Genomic DNA, 17,246 nt, shown 5'->3' with positions numbered 1-17,246 from the left:
ATAAATTAATGTATGCTGCCTTCAGAATATATAATAATTTCAAAAAAAAGACCTACTAAAAAGTGAATTTTAAAACTTTCTGAGGCTATTGGGACAGAACAACAAACCCCCTCCAAAAACATCTACAGGAAAAGATAAGCTAGACTAATTGGAAAACCTAATATTGTTTTGAATATTCATTACAACACATCTTAAACTTCAATTAAAATAATTACTATTAAATAAAATTAAAACATAAGTCATAAACCTTTTAAAATATTTGCAAAAATATGTAACCAAAATATGAGCACTATTCAGATTTATTGGGGGGGTCAATAATCAATAAAAGACAAAGCAGGAGAAAATTGGCAAAGGCTGTAAGTGCATAATTCACAGAAATAAAAAACCCAAGAAACTAATAAAAATAAGGAGTATGGCCAGTGCCTATGCCACAACTAGGTTTTATAAACAAAATCAAAATGAAGTTTAAATTCATATTTTATAACCGGACACCTTACAGTCCTCCTATTGTCGTGTGTGGGAAAATGTCAAACAACATTTATGCAATTCTCGTGGCAATATAATTTGATATAAACTATTCAGAGACCCATCTGTCACCAGCTGGTGGAGTTAGGTATTTGTGTGCAGCTCAGATTCACTTCCTGACTCTGTGTTTACTGTGCTCAAGAAAATAGGCAACAAGAAAATTCACTGAAGAATTTTAGCATTGGCACACAGAAAACAAGTGCAGGGAGGGTTCCTCAGTGGTAGAGCATGGTCTTAGCATGCTCTGGGGCCTAGGATGGATCCCCAGCACCATCAACACAAAGGACAGAACCTGAATATCCATCCTAGAGAATTACCAGTTACAGGAATTGAGTGGAACTTTACACAGAGGTTAAAACAACTAAATCATAATGACACAAAAGGAAGTTGAAGAACGATTCACACCATTATGATATCATTTGTATAAAACTTAAACAAGCATATTTTCAAAAACTGTACACATATTTATAAATATGTACGAGCTTATTGAAAATGAATTGTTCAAATAGTCAAGCATTTCCAGAAATGGTAAAAATTCTCCATATATTTCCAGCAAAGAAACAGCACAAATGAAATATACTCATCAGCTCGGTGCATTTTCCTGATTCAAAGGGCATTGATCATGCATTAATTTATGTAGCAAGTTACATTTTTTTTAATTATGGTATCTCCTATATTTTATTTCCATGCATAAATACTTTATTACATAAAGTTTTATGTGCATATATTATGTTTGTATTTGGAATAATTATCTATTAGTGATGTGTTTCTTCTACCCAAGATATATACAAGTAAGCAGCTGGTATAAGAACAGTAATTAAAGATAAGGCAATCTTCATTTGTAGAGAAACTATTTACTAATTTTCAGAAATTCTGTCTCAGAAATTCTGAACTTCTGTTTACTACATAGATACAATTTAAGTGTTTGGCTGAATATATCTGTTTATGTCATACTTAGAATTTTTCTTGGCTTCACTCCCATCAGGAAGGGAAGAATATAAATAAAAAGATATTTTCTGCCAGGAGTGGCATTATAATGCCCTCCTTCATTCTCAAAGATGACGCACCTTCTGGGGATTGTAATCTTTAGAGCGTGTGATGCCATTGAGTTTAGTGGGGAAACAATAGCCCATCCTACCCTTTGCACCTGCGGAAACTCTTCCTTAGCTTGAGGTTGAAGCTCCTGGCAGGAGGATTGCTCTCATTGGCTCTTAAATTTAGAAACCTGCTGGTGCCATTTCTGGGAGGACACGAACATCAAAGCCATTTCAACCCTCTCCTCAGCTTCTGTTGTTCTTCTAAGCAGTGAACAGTGGGGACCAAGAAAAGATTCAGACATCATAGGACATAAGACCTGCATAGAGAGTCTACAGACCTCAAAACGTGATCTCTAGGCTTTGCATGGAAACACTAAAATGAGAACTCTCTGGCCTCAATCCAGACTTGCTCAAATAGAGAGTCTGGGGACTGTAGCCCAGCAATCAGGAACTTAAGAAACCTTCTGGGTGATTTGATGTACCCTAAAACCTGGGAGTTAAGGATATATAGAAATAGTCAAGAAATTAAAAATTTGTACAAGATACCCAAAAATAAATCAAAGTTTGACACGTAGTTGTGAAAAGGGTTATTGTGTAAATGATCCCACATACATTCAAACACATACTCTGTGTTGACAATGAAATTACTGTTTTTATTTTACCATACCATAACATGGAGAAGATACTAACAGTAGCCAAAAGAAGATATCAGATATCTAAGATACTTAGATACGAGGAGAAATAAGTGTTTCCTTGAGAAAACAGAGAAAATAAATGCCTGTTGTGGAAGCAAGACATACATGACCAAACCCTGAAATGTGTTATGTAAATATTCGTCAGGTGTCTATCCTACTGACATGGGATATAGTGAGGCCACTGTTAAACAAAAAGGGTAAACTTCGGAGCAATAGGAATATTCTATTTCTTTATATTATAAAAACCAGTGAGATGAGTATACATCTCTGAGATTAATGAGAGATGATGTAAATAATGACACAGGACCCTCAGTTTTCACTCTGGATTCTCTATAACGGGAAGGTTGCTGATAAGATGTAATTTTTATAGACAATTAAGAGAAGCCACTTAAGAGTACACTGCAATAACTACACGTTACCAGGTCAAGACTCAAAATGTTGACAATCAAAACTGATACAGCTAGGTGGTGGTGGCCCAAGCCTTTAATCCACTCAGAAGACAGAGGCAGGTGTATCTTTATAAGCCTTAACAGCAACATCAACTGGTATAAAGTAGGCATCTAGGTCACTCCTAATTCTAAACAGATGTATGTAATTTCCTCCTACAGTTTAAAGAGAAGCACCGCTCACAGTAAATGCTGAGCTAAGTGGATAAAGGCTGACCTATAATGTCTTCTGTCTTGCTAAAAGCGAAGGCAGCTGCAGCTGGTCTCCAAACACTACGGACAGATCCTGGAGGTGAGGGAGAGACTATGTCTCATGAGCAAACAGGAAAAGAAAAGTACAGGTTGACTTGGCAAAATAACCTATGTGGAAGTCGGTTAGAAGAGCACATCAATGGAGTTGGTCTCAGGATGCCTATGCAGCCGGCATCCATCATTAGACTGTTAGTACCTGTGTGGGTGGGGAGGCTTCATGGCACTGTGACAGAACACCTATGGTATTCAGGGTGCACTGATCCACATCGGGTCACTTATCATATCTAAACAAAACCCGCCCACCTAGAGTACCCTGGAGCTACTGTGTTTCTGTATCTATGTATCACTCACCCACATTATGTTTAACAACACTGCCAGAAAGGCCTCTGTCAAGTTCCTGTTCCAAGTAATCCTGCCAACTTGTCTCACCTACATCTGCTGTACCTAAATCTATACTTAAACTCACTTCCCCAAAATGCCGACAGCATTCAGAGACTGCCCTTCAGGTTTGACCCAAAGCATGACAAATTAGTGTGCCAATTTTTTTTTTTTATTTTACATCCCAACCACGGTTTTCCCTCCCTCCTATCCTCCCAGTTCAACCCACCTCCCCTCTACCTCCCCAATCCACTCTTCCTCTGTTTCTGTTCAAGCCTCCCACAGACATCAACTAAACATGGCATATCAAGTTACAGAAAGACTAAGCACCTCCTCATGTATTAAGGTTGGGCAAGGCGATCCAGTATGAGGAAGAGGGTCTGGAAAACCAGCAAAAGAATCAGAGACAGCCCCAGCTCCCACTGTCAGGACGCTCACAAAAAGACCAAACTATACAACTGTCAGATATATGCAGAGGACCTAGGTCAGTTCCATTAGTGCACCAAATTTTAGTGTACTTGTTTATTTTAAGTAAGTCATTTGTCGCTAAAGACCTATCTAGGCCAAGAACCACATATAATACCCTCATAGATCTCTGATAGAAAATAGTAGCCATATGTCCTTTGCAGTTATTAACTAAATGCTTGATAAAACTATTGATGCATTGAACTTTGGCATGGGATTTATAGTCATATTTATTCTGAACATTGAACTTTAGATAATGTGTTTTCATGTAATCTTCCGTGCTTGTCCGAAAGCTTGAACTATAAAATGCCTCTGTGCTAGCATCCAGTTGCATTCTGATGTTGATTAGCCTAGAGCATAGATTCCTATTTGAACTCATTTTTCTTCAGAAAAAAAATAGAGCTGTTGTACAGGAGCATGAAAATAGAAATGAGGCTGACTTCTCCATTCTTCCAAAGGAGACTGCACACACCTAAGAATGTTGATCAGATGACGTCACTCAAGGTCAGCATCTGAGGTCGGACTTATTAGCAACTAGGAAGTTCACACTGGGACCACTAGATAAAGCATTTTTTATTGCTGTTGCACACCCCAGTAGTCATCACGAAGGGTAATTTTGAAGGAACAAAACTGTGTTTCCTCCTTGGAGGAGGTGACTGTTCATTAAAGAATCTGGTTCTAACCCGAGCCCACTTCCCTCAGTGGTTTATGAGAGCACATGATCTATCACACAGTTCACCATGGGAGAAAGTGCAGAGAATCTAGCATGGTTCTGAGAAGCATTTTGGAAGAGGACTAGGAAACCAAGTGGTGCCAGAGTTTCAGAAAGTATTAACCCACACAGCCACTAAGAACTATACTGCTAGGAAAAGGCTAACAGAGACAGTGAGAATAAACATTTGGGATACTTTGTGAAGCAATGCATTGCTAGACCATCTTCAGGCCAGCTGACTTTGTCCTTCATGGAACACGAGGAAGAAACTAGGTAAACGGGACCCACATATACAAAAATTAAACAGATCATTAAAATTTGCATTTTATTTTGGAATTGGGGATTAGTGGTATCGTTATGGATGTGTACTTGACTTGTCAGGTTTCTGGAATTACAGGCAAGTCACCTTTTTCTGTAGGTTGTGGAAATCCAAACTCAGATCCTCATGCTTACACAACAAGTGCTGCTTCAGCCACTGAACTTCCCCAGGCTCGCAAAAGAACACTCGAATTTATTAGTAGTAAAGAATTCCCAGCAGTATGAATGTTATCATTCTGTCTTAGTTAAAACATCGAATATGTTGAAATGATATACAGAATATGCTTTCCTTTGGGAATTGCCATTAATTACCCTGGTCTAGATGTTGAGTCGAATGACCCGGCTGGCAAGCACACACCCATCATGAGTGCAGAAAGCCCCGAGGCTTTGAGGTACTGTATTGGTGCCTACTGTGTCAAAATTAGATGACAACATGAAATTTCTCATCCCAAATGAAATACTGCAAACAGCTTGAAAATATTGTAACCATTTTTTAACCTAATACTACCTACATAACTAGTAATTTTATCATTTTTAAGTATTTAATATGTTGGAATTCATTGACATCAATTTCATACTAACTATATTGTGAAAAGATGAAAAGGCAGAAAGCCTAATAACCATTTCTTTGAGATTCCGAAAGACTCAAGAATGAGATAACAATTTAAGTTTTTAATAATTAAATTTTTTATTGATTTTTATTTAGCTCTACATTTTTCTCTGCTCCCCTCGCTGCCTCCCCCCTCCCCTTAAACCCTTTCCCAAGGTCACCATGCTCCCAATTTACTCAGGAGATCTCGTCTTTTCTACTTCCCATGTAGATTAGCTTTATGTTTGTCTCTCTTAGGGTCCTCATTGTTGTCTAGGTTCTCTGGGATTGTGATTTGTGGGCTGGTTTTCTTTGCTTTATGTTTACAAACCACTTATGAGTGAGTACATGTGATAATTGTCTTTCTGGGTCTGAGTTACCTCACTCAAAATGATGTTTTCTAGCTCTATTCATTTGCCTGCAAAATTCAAGGTGTCATTATTTTTTACAATTTAAGTTTTAAGTAGTAGGTCAAAATGGAGCATGCCATTGTAAGGATGTATCGTTAGAGAAATTCACAGTGAGCGTGCAAGTCAAGATAGGAATAAGTTGGAAAAAGAGGCCAGTTAAGACACCCAGGAATGATATAGGGCAGAATATTCATTTTCTATTCAGTGACCACCTGCCATTGAGATGGAGGTAAAGTTTGTGAATAAATGAGAAGGAAGAGAGAACAGACGTAGGTGGTCGACTAGCTGGAAGACGGGTGAACATAACACTGGGTGGACTTCACTGTGTATCTGAAGATGGGTACGAAACAGAAAACAGATAACCGAGAAAGGAGGCAGAGTTTTTAAGTTCCTCTCCATGTGCGGCAGAACAGGGTGGGAGGAATTCAGAAGGTCTTCTTGTGTGTTCTTGATGTCAAAGCAACCAGATGAATAAAAGAAAACGAATAGACTTTCAGAGAATCACAAATGAATGCAGACTGTAGGACTGAAGCCAGAACCCAGATTCCTCAGACACAATTTGGCCAACATCTCTCAGCATTTGTTTCTCATTGAGAAATAAAGAATGCCACCACCTCATGTGTTTCTATCACTGACGTGGATAGAAATGCAAGGCAACAGAAGCCTTGAACATTCTCAGAGGAGTTCTTTGGGCTCTAAGATTCTTTAACCAAGGGAAAAAAGGAAGCTCTTTAAAAGGAAGAGGAATGCTTCATGAAAATTAACTGCACATAAGATGTAAAGAATATGTTGAATTATAGTGGAATATTTGAAGTAGGATTTTTTCATACATCTGCCTTAAGCATATAAAAATCAAAATATGCAAATTAAACTTTGTATGTGAGTGTATGTGTGTGTGGTGTGTGTAAACAATATGTGTTATGTGTATATGTGTGTATGCCTGTGTGAGTGGCATATGTGTATGTGTTTATATGTGTGTTCATGTATGTGTTTATGTATGTATATGTGTGACATATGTATTCATGGTATGCGTGCATGAATTGCTTATATGTGATTATACGTGTATATCTGTGTATCTGTATGCATGGTGTCCATATATACGTGGGTATTTGTTTATATGTGATATGAGTATGTGTGGCATGTATGTCTATATGTGTATGTATGGTGAATATATACATGGTTATGTGTGGTGTATGTGTATGTATAAGCAGTATATTTATGTATATGTGATATATATTGTGTGATGTATTTGTTTGTATATATATATGGCATATACATGTGTGTGTGGTATATATATGTGTGTATGTTTATATGTTTGTATGTATGGAGTATGTATGTTTATATTTTTATGTGGTGTGATACAGTGGGTGTGGGGAGGAGGTGTAGCTCCCAGCATATGCACAGGTAATTTTTCACTGCCCTTTGAGAGTACATTAAAGCATTTTCCCCAGGCAGCCAAGAAGGCAGACACAGAGTCTATTAAAGGGCAGAACAGGTTTATCCATTCTCTCTTTTTAAAAAGTAATTTGGTACTGTGCAGCCAGATGCTCACTGAACATCACTTAAATAATAAGTACCAATTCTAGTTCTACCATCAGTAACTCAATATTGCTTACTTCCCATGAAAATGCAGATCAGGGGACAGTAAAACGGCAGACCCCGTGCAGACCCCGTGCAGACCCCGTGCAGGTCCACAAAGCCACTTATCCCTGCAGGACCACAGCCAGAGCCAGTGCCAGAAAGTGCACCTTGTGTTTTTGGTGTCAGCAAGCTGTTTGTCAGGACACAAAGGACAGCTCCCAAATGCTAGTGGTTTCTTTTTTCTGAAATCTGAAATTCGTTTCCTGGTTTTTTGTTTGTTTGTTTGCTTGCTTGCTTGTTTTTCCATAGAAACCATTGAAACGGCAGTTTCACAAAAATAATATGCTGCACTTGTCATAGCTGCCATGGCAAAGCACTCTGAAAAGTAGCCCACTCCGGTCCCGAGTGCCCTGCAGTCAGGGCTAACTGGCAAGGGCTAACTTCCTTCCCCCAGGTCTCTTCTCAAATTCCAGTTTCTAACCTTCGTCTCAGGAAGAATGTGTACGAGGCAAACATTGCCAACTGGTCTGGGGTGGCGCTCAGGGTACGCTACAGGTCCTGAGGGCAGTGGGGAATTCTAAACCAGATCACCCACCGGGCACATCTGAAAAGCGTAGGCCTGCATATGGAAAGAAGGGCCGTGGGAAGAATTTCAGGAAACTCAAAAGTGTCTTTCTACAGCTGTTATTAATTAGCAAACCACAATAAAGTGAGATTTGATTCCACAGTTTCGGTAATTAATAGAACAACTTTTCTGGGCACTAAAATGCCATGCTAACCTCTTCATCAAAGACTGAAGGGCAAGAGGTGGTGCTCTAAGGAGCCTAGGTAGTATGCTTTGACCAACTGTTCTTCATGACCCATGAAAGAGATTTCTATATCTTAAGAGTTTCAAATCCCCTGCTGTTGGAATGTGGACATGCAGAAACTGAGGATCCAAGAGCTTTGGAAATGGCAATCAATCAGGCCAGGGGAACAGATTTCTGCAAGGTTGGGGGTAGTAGCCCTTTCTTCCCACTGACTTCCACTCGCTACAGGGCTACGATGTTTAGAAAGGAAGCCACCCTCTTCAGAACAAGTATGTCTGAGCACTGTGAGCCCTCTGTCCCTTTCATATGCTCTTTCTGGTTTACTCCAGTTTGGACATGTTTGGTAACATCCCACTCTTTCCAACTACATTTGCAAGCTCCAAGCAGCTATGGCTTTAGCCTATCACTCTAATCCCCAGGCTCAGGACAACACCAGGCATTAAATACATTCTCCATACTGTAAAATGAATACATGAATGATGAGCAAATGGTTGTTTGAAGAAATAAATTTTGTAATCAAAACTGAAAGTTGTCTAAATCATTTAAGACAGTAGAAGTTGAACTCGGAGAGAAGCATCTGAAGTATTCATATAGAACAAAGCAACAAATCAGATCTGCCAGTCATGAGTTATCCCTGGTCAGTCATGTGATCACAGCCATGCAGCAAGGTGACAAAAAATAGTTCTACTTAAGACTTCACAGCGTCATCATCTTCACCACAGTCTCATTGTCGTGGTGAAGTACAGGGTGGTCAGATCAAGGGCCTCAATCACAGATTGAGGGAAGCGGGGGAGGAATGAAAAGGAACCGAACTGTTTGTCATGGAAATAGTAAGCAGAGTCCATGCTGGCACATGCACAAAGAGTTCCATGTGACCTATTTAAATTATGCAGACTGGGGACAAAGAAATGTGGGTTTGCCCTCAAATCTTCCAGGGTATGTCTGAAACAACAAACAGTTATGAGCCGCGGAGAGCAACACTTTGAGGTCTAAACATGTTCCTGGAGGAACACAGGAGGATTTTAGGATGCTGAATTATCTTTTGTTTAGATGGTGGTTTGTGTACATAAGAACATAAATGGGAAAATAGAAAGAAAATTATACTGAATAAACATTTAAGCAATCTGAAAGTTATAAATTCTATGGGATATAATGAGTGCCAACATTACAAGCTTTTCAAAATAAAGTACTAACAATGATTAAAAAAAATCAATCAAACATTTCAAAGGTAAAACAAAGCTGTTGTTTAATTCTTTTGATAAAGAAATATAATACTTCACAAGCATACATACACACTAAATAAATAAATGCTAAATAAAGAAGAGTATTGCAAAAACATTATCATGTAAAGAGCCAAAAAGAATTAAATAAAAAAAAAAATGTATGGAAAAAAGTGTAGAGTGAAGTTAACCAAAACTTTCTAATTACTGTAATAAATGTTACTTATCATCTGCTCCAGATGATGCGGAATTATTTCTTCCATGAGTCTACTTAAATTATTCTCTTCTGTTATGGTTTGAGTATAAAATATCCCCCACACTCATGTTTTGACTTCTGGATCCCCCTTTCGTGGCCCTGTATTGCAAGCCATGAAGTCTTCAGAGTTGCTGTCTACCGTCAGGGACTGCTCACTAGTACAGGGCTTTCATGGCAGAACCCACTCCTAATTCTAGACATAACCATGTCGGCAACCTATTTTACATCCTCCAACTGCCACAGAGATGCTCCCACCCACAAAACCCTTCCCTACTTACTTCTATGAGGTATTTTGGGTTGGGTAATATAAAAACAATACAGCTTTTTAATCAAATTTTCAATAAATAATATTCTATTATTTTTGATAAAGAGAATGTCTCCCGCCATGTTGTCAGTTCTGTAGACCCATAAGATCTTTTGTTGTGGAGAAATACTTCAGATAGTAGACAAAATAATCAGTGACAAGACATAGCTTCCCCAGTTCCCTGAGTTTCCGTGTATGTGCTTACCACAAGCATTTGCAAGCTTTGTGTCACAAGAACTTTTAAATATATTTCAAAGTTAATACCAATATAAACACGCTTGGGGCTGCAGAAATGGCTCAGCAGTTAACAGCACTTGCTGTGCTTATACAGGACCAGGGTTCAATTCCCAATTCTCACATCAAACTGCTCACAACTGCCTGTAACTCCAGTTCCACAGGAACCAACACCTGCATCTGTCTCTAGAGGACCTGCACAAACATGCCGATCACTCAGACAGATACTCCCATAGGAACACATGCACACGCATGGTATTCACTTAGACACTCTCATGGGAACACATGCACACACATGGTATTCACTCACACAGACACTCACACGGGAACACATGCCCACACGTGGCATTCACTCACACAGACACTCACACGGGAACACATACACACACATGGTATTCACTCACACAGACACTCACACGGGAACACATGCACACACATGGTATTCACTCACACAGACACTCACACGGGAACACATGCACACACATGGTATTCACTCACACAGACACTCACATGGGAACACATGCACACACATGTTGTTCACTCACATGAAAACACTTGCACACACATAGCGTTCACACAGACAGATACTCCCATGGGAACACTTGCACACACATGGCATCACTCACATGGGGAGAGCACTTGCACACATGAGGCATTAATTCGTACAGACACTCACATAGACACATAAATGAGAATAAATAACTCTGCTTTAAATATGATTTTTCCCAGCCTCCAAATTCAACAATGATATCTTTCTAATCTTACTTCTTATAAACATCTTACAAGTTTTATAAATGTGAAAATCTCCCAAAGAAAATCGGAGTGTGGAGACAGCACTGACTGAATGTGTGTTGTTGAAATGAGCTGGCCCATGTCAAGGATCCTTAGCGCCTCAGACCCACGAAAGAATGGCAGAGCTTTTCCCCAGGATGAGAACTATCTGGTCCAAGTGTGGATGCTGACGGTGTGGGCAGGAAGCATCCACTGTCCTTTATCCTCCTCCTTATTACCAGCCTGAATAGTGATCCCCGACAAAAGCTGCTTCTACCCGGATTAACTAAATTGTCTCCTTGATCCAGCTGCACATAAACCTGTCTCCTTGTTTATCTATCTGTAATAACACACCTCCTTGATTGAACTGTATCCAATAGCCGTGCCTCCCTATTCAACTCTCTATATATAAAAAAAAAAAAAAAAAGCGCACTGGGCTTTCAGAGCATTGTGTCTCTTCATCAGAGAAGCCGGAAAACTCAAACCAAACTTCTGTCCACATGTCCATCTCACTTTTATTTATTTCCTTACCACTCTGAGGCAGCTGCACACTCCTGGGAGCCATGCATGGACACTGCAGAACATATTATTAATATATAAATCCTCTCTGAGGTTTACTGTGAGCCAGAGAAGTAAAGACGAGACTGTGTTCACTTATACATCCACATTAGTATTGGGAAAACACTCACGTGGGCTGCTCTGAAAAGAAGGGCAAAAAAAGCTCCTTAACTGTGCCATTCATCATCTTGATGTCAGATAATTGGAGAAATACACTTTCAGAGGAACGTGTCATGAGGAAATGTTTCATAATTGATGTGTGTGATCAATATGCCAATGGTGTGGCCAAAACCTCACACAGCGACTGGAAAGGCGGGGGCTGGGAGAAAAGCCCTGTGCAGGGCAATGGGCCAAAGTGCATAACTACGCCTCCTACTCCTACTTAAAATGCTACTTCTAGGGATCTAGTTTGGCAAGAAAGGAATAAGGGTTTTCTGCCTTGTGATCTTTCCGTGTTCCTTACAATCTCCATTTCACTGCATGTCAGCAGTCAAAATTCAGTTGACATTGATGGTCACATTACTTGCTATGAAGTTTTGACAACAATGATAAGAATGTTATGAAATTTGTGCAGCATAAATGGCCTAAGACTATGATCATGCAAATATTACTGTTGCTTTTGCAAAGCTGTAACAGATATATTCCTTTGAACAAACTGAAGGGAAAAAAGTAAAAGTTAAGTATGAAGGAAAACTAAGATAGAAAAACTAAGATCATAATGAAAATGGTCATAGGGAAGAATAAAGGCCAGAGAGTGGAAGGATGAAAAGCCAGAGCTGGGAAGTGAAGAAGACAGAAGGGGGGAAAGAAGCCCAGAGAGAGCCTGGGAAGACAGAAATGCTCTGCATGGCAACTATGCGTACTTACACAGCAGATATTACAAAGCAACCTAAGATCTGTGTCTGTCACTATGATAGACTGTGCTTCGTCAAAGTTACCTTAGGAGGGTGGAGAGCCAACATTCAGAGGCTTACAACTGTCTTTAACTCCAGTTTCAGGGGCTACAGTGACCTCTTCTGGCCTTCACAGATACCAGGAATACCTGTGCTGTACATACCCGCATGCAAACACACAAACACATACAAAAAGTCAATCTTTTTGATGATTTATTTATTCCTGTTTTATGTGTTTTGGTATTTTGCCTGCATTTATATCTCTGTGAGACTGTTGGATAGCAGGATGTGGAGTTACAGACAGTTGTGAGCTGCCATGTGGGTGCTGGGAATTGATCCCAGGTCCTCTGGAAGAACAGTCAGTTCTCTTAACTACTGAGCCATCTCTCCAGCCCCAAAAGTAAATCTTGTTTAAAATTTCTTTAGAAAACTGATTTGCGAGGGGTCACTTTTTTATATGCAGCTTCCATCTGGTTAAATACAGCTGTTGTAACAATTGTAGGTTTGGTCATATTCTCTCCAAAACTATTGTGCTTTTTTTTTAAATTGGACAATGACATAGACTGGACTTGAAATACAATTTTTTGCCTTCATCAAAGTCTGTAATGACAAGTATCTCTCTTCTGTCCTTAGTTCATATGAACAAGAGGGTCATGAAATACATTAAAAGCATACCGTACTTGATATGTTATAATCATAGGTTAAAATGTCACATTGAAACCCATCCTTTTTGTACATTCAATATACACTAATAAAAAATTGAAAGCAATAATATTCTGCTGTGGTAGGTTTCTTATTAACCTTATGTTTCCTTAGTTTACACTTAAAAATAACAAGACTGGTTTTGTAAATGTATCCAATCAGTGTCTGATCCCAGAAAGCCTCTTCCTGTAGTTGTGTCTACAGGAAGCCGTGAGCATCTGAAAACTATATGCACACACCACCAGAAAAATACCATCGCGTACACATACACTATCTTATTTAAGGTTTCTACTGTTGTGATAAAACATTAAGGCCAAAAGCAACCTCAAGAACAGGTTTATCTTGCTCTTACTTCCACATCACAGTTCATCAAAGGAATTTGGGGCAGGAACCTGGAAGCAGGAACTGAAGCAGACCGTCACACAGAGAGACACTGTCTCACCCACACCACCACACATACCATCAGACTCCTTATTGTCCTGTCTTTTGCTGAGTTAAGATCTTATTCTCATCAAAGGACTAGATATGGGAGTATGAGCTGGTTGGACATAATATCTACTTCCTGATAAAATAGTTACCTTTAAAATAAAACAAAAAAGGCTTCTGGAGGGAGGACCTTAAATCAAAGAACTGCAAGAATTTTAGACTCCAGGAATGGAAGGAATTGGAACCAGTGAGGTCTGAAAATATGCATCAATGATCTCATTCCAGCTGCTGCTGCTCCTTTCTTTAGGAAACTACAGAAAATTTCACCATGCTCAAAAGTCTAGCAGGAGCCAGGCCCAGGGTCAGGACAGCAGATCATCTACGAGTGCTGGAGCAAAATAAGCTTCTAACCGACTGGGGAGTTTGAACATGCATAGTAAGAAAGGAACTAAACAGAAATGTATTTTTTCACTTTTATTAGAAAACTGAATAAAACCTTATATTTAAAATCTATATGGAAATGCCTGCTGTAATCAACTAAAACCCCTGCCTGAGGGTAAACTCATCTTTGGCTTTTGTCTGGTTCACAAGCGTACCTTTCCACATAACTAAGTTTTTATAATCAAGCTGTAAATGCGTACTTATACATTTGACTTTTCAACAACCCGTCCTATTCTAAGACCCCAGTGATAAATGTACATGGTTATACTCTCCTTTGTTATACTCTGCAAGGCCTCCTTACCCTTATTCCCCAGGAAAAGGTTAGTGCGCTATCTGCTCGTTCCACAGCCCCATGATGCAGGGCAATCAGACACAATAGGGAGTCAAGTCAAAGTAGGAACTCAGTGAGCGTCAGTTAATATAGGTTAAGTGACATCATGTGATGTGGGGGTACCTCCAGCCAATGACAGACAGCCAATCCCTCCCTCTGGCTGGAAGGGGGTCTACCTAGATTTTGCTGTCTCATCCCCCCTCGGTAGCTTTGAGACTATCCTTCAAACTTGTTATATAATCTCTGATTCTAGTTTCTTTGTTTGTAAAAATAGTGCTACTAATTCTGCTTATTTTTCATTTTTGACTGTTCTGTCTATTGAATGCAGAGCCTTGTCTGGGTGAGGCAATCATTCTCTACTTCCAGTGTTGTCTTCTTACACGACAACTGCACAGAGGAAAGTTGAGTTCAATACGGTGTCTTAATCTCTTCTTGATATTTTTGTTGAAAGGCCTTCATTCTAATAACCTACCAATGACCATACAATGTCCAGAGAACAGTAGTCCTGTCTTTCTGCACCTTCATTTTTTGTATTGACCACCCCTACAGAAGAAGTACTTTGTTATTCTTCACAATGTTCAGCACCATCGAAAATATTTTGCAGCTGGGCAGTGGTGGTGCATGTCTTTAAAGCATTTGGGAGACAGAAGCAGATGGATCTCTGAGTTCGAGGCCAGCCTGGTCTACAAGAGATATTTTTGGGTCAGGCACCAAAGCTACACAGAGAAACACTATCTTGAAAAACAAAAAAAAAAAAAACAAAAAAAAAAAAACAAAAAAAAAAAAAGGAAGAAGGAAGGAAGGAAGGGCTCCAACTGGTAAACTATGCTTTTCATAGTCTTTCCTTCATTTATTCATTGACACAGGTTTCAAATCTAGGACCAAGAATATTGGCTTCTATTGGTAAGTACTTAATGGGATAAGACTGCTTGTCACAGATCAGGGTGGACCTATTTGACACCCAGCATGTGTGTTAGGCATGTCAAGCTATGTCTGTAATTCCTGCAATGGGGAAGATAGATTCCTAGAGATTATTGGCTGCTCAGCCTAGCCATTTGGTGAGCTCTAGGTTCAGTTAGAGATCCTGTCAAAAAACAATATGAAAAAAAAATGATTGAGGAGAACATCCAGCATTGACCTCTGGCCTATAGATGGAAAGGGGGGAATAAGACTATTGAGGAAACAATGAGTTTATTAAAATGAAAAAAGTTAGAGCAAATTCTTCAGAAACCAGGACTAGGCAAATAGTTCTATTTCTCTTTGGGAAATACTTCAGGAGTATTTACCAAAGGCCTGTGTGTTAAAGGTTCAGATTCTGGTCTCTGGGAAATGGTGGAGCCTTTAAAGGCTGAGCCTCCTGGGAGGAAACTGGGTCACTGGGGGTGTGTCCTTGAAGGAGGTACCAGCACTTCTCTCTCTGCTTCCTGGACACTGAGAATAGGTATCACTCACTGAACACTTCCACCATCATGTTGTTTGTGTCATGGAGCCAAGGCAGCAGAGCCAGGCACCTGACTCTAGTCTCTGGCGAAAGAACCCATCTCTTTCATCTCTGGCTACTTAATAACACTGTTCATTGTACGTTGTTCATATCAAAATTTTGCCACCCTAACAGAAAAGAATCACAAAGGAAAATGTTAGACATTAGATCCCAAGAAAAAAGTTTTGGTTGTCTAAATACTTCTGCTAAAGGAGACAATGTTCACATTGATAAACAATGGATAATGTGCTTATAGATTACATATCTGATAGAAGATTACTATCTAGAATTATGAGAAATTCTTCAAAGATGATAGTAGGAAAAATTAATTCTAAAAGGTTAGACCAAAACATTCAGAGAGATTTCTTAGAAGTTAGAATGTGGAAGTATAAACATGGAAAGATGCTCAACATCATTAATCATGGGGGGACAAATTAAAATCAAACAATACCATTACTATAAGAATGACTAATGCAAAAACTAATAACTATTAAATGCTGATATGGATTGAAGAAGCTGTGCCATTCACATATTGTTGGTAGGAATAAAATGACAGAGCCATTTGTAATAATAGTATGGCAGATTTTTACTAAAATGAAACATGCAGTACCATATGGTCTAGCAATTACACACATGGGCATTTATCCCAGAGAAATTAAAATTTATGCTCACACCAAAATCTGTAGAAAAAAAAAACTATTTTCAGTGTCTTCATTCATAAAAACCAGAGACTAGGAACAACTCAGATCTTTTTCAGCGGATAAATGATTATTCATTCTATGTACATTCAAGCCATTGAAGACTGTGAAACAATTAAAAGGAAGATACAAATGCCTAGAAGACTATATAATATCAAGGAACTTTTGTTTGATGAAAAAAATACCAACATTAAATGAATTAAATGATGCTGTGGGACAATGATTTTATACCTTTTGCTGGAGGGAGCTGCTTGTTTGTCCTGGCCACTTAGCCCCCAAAATAATCACACAGAAACTGTATTAATTAAATCACTGCTTGGCCCATTAGCTCTAGCTTATTATTGGCTAACTCTTACATATCAATTTAACGCATTTCTATTAATCTGTTTATCACCACGAGGTTGTGGCCTACCAGAAAAGTTTCAGCACCTCTATCTCTAGCAGTGGCTCCATAGCATCTCCCTGAATCCACCCTTCTTTTTCCCAAAATTCGGCCCAGCCTTCCCCACCTATGTAAGTTCTGCTCTGCTAGAGGTTCAAAGCAGTTTCTTTATTCACTAATGGTAATCACAGCACACAGAGAGGACTCCCACATTAACCCTTTAAAGATTTGTCAGTTGTATTGTTTTAATATAATTTAATTTTATAAAACACTGATTGGCCAGTAGCCAGACAGGAAGTATAGTTGAAGCAACCAGGCAGGAAGTAAAAGCAG

General features: G+C 39.1%; 1 protein-coding gene across 1 annotated transcript in view; it reads right to left on the bottom strand.

Moving 5' to 3' along the window:
- Positions 1–17,246, bottom strand: part of Frk (fyn related Src family tyrosine kinase) — a 98,955-nt gene that overhangs the window by 53,623 nt on the left and 28,086 nt on the right. The gene's annotated exons all lie outside the window — the stretch shown is intronic.

The sequence above is a fragment of the Chionomys nivalis genome, chromosome 2, assembly GCF_950005125.1.
Source record: "Chionomys nivalis chromosome 2, mChiNiv1.1, whole genome shotgun sequence".
Classification (NCBI taxonomy): domain Eukaryota; kingdom Metazoa; phylum Chordata; class Mammalia; order Rodentia; family Cricetidae; genus Chionomys; species Chionomys nivalis.
Note: the sequence above shows the minus strand (reverse complement) of the source record. Positions and strands in the feature narration are given on the sequence as shown.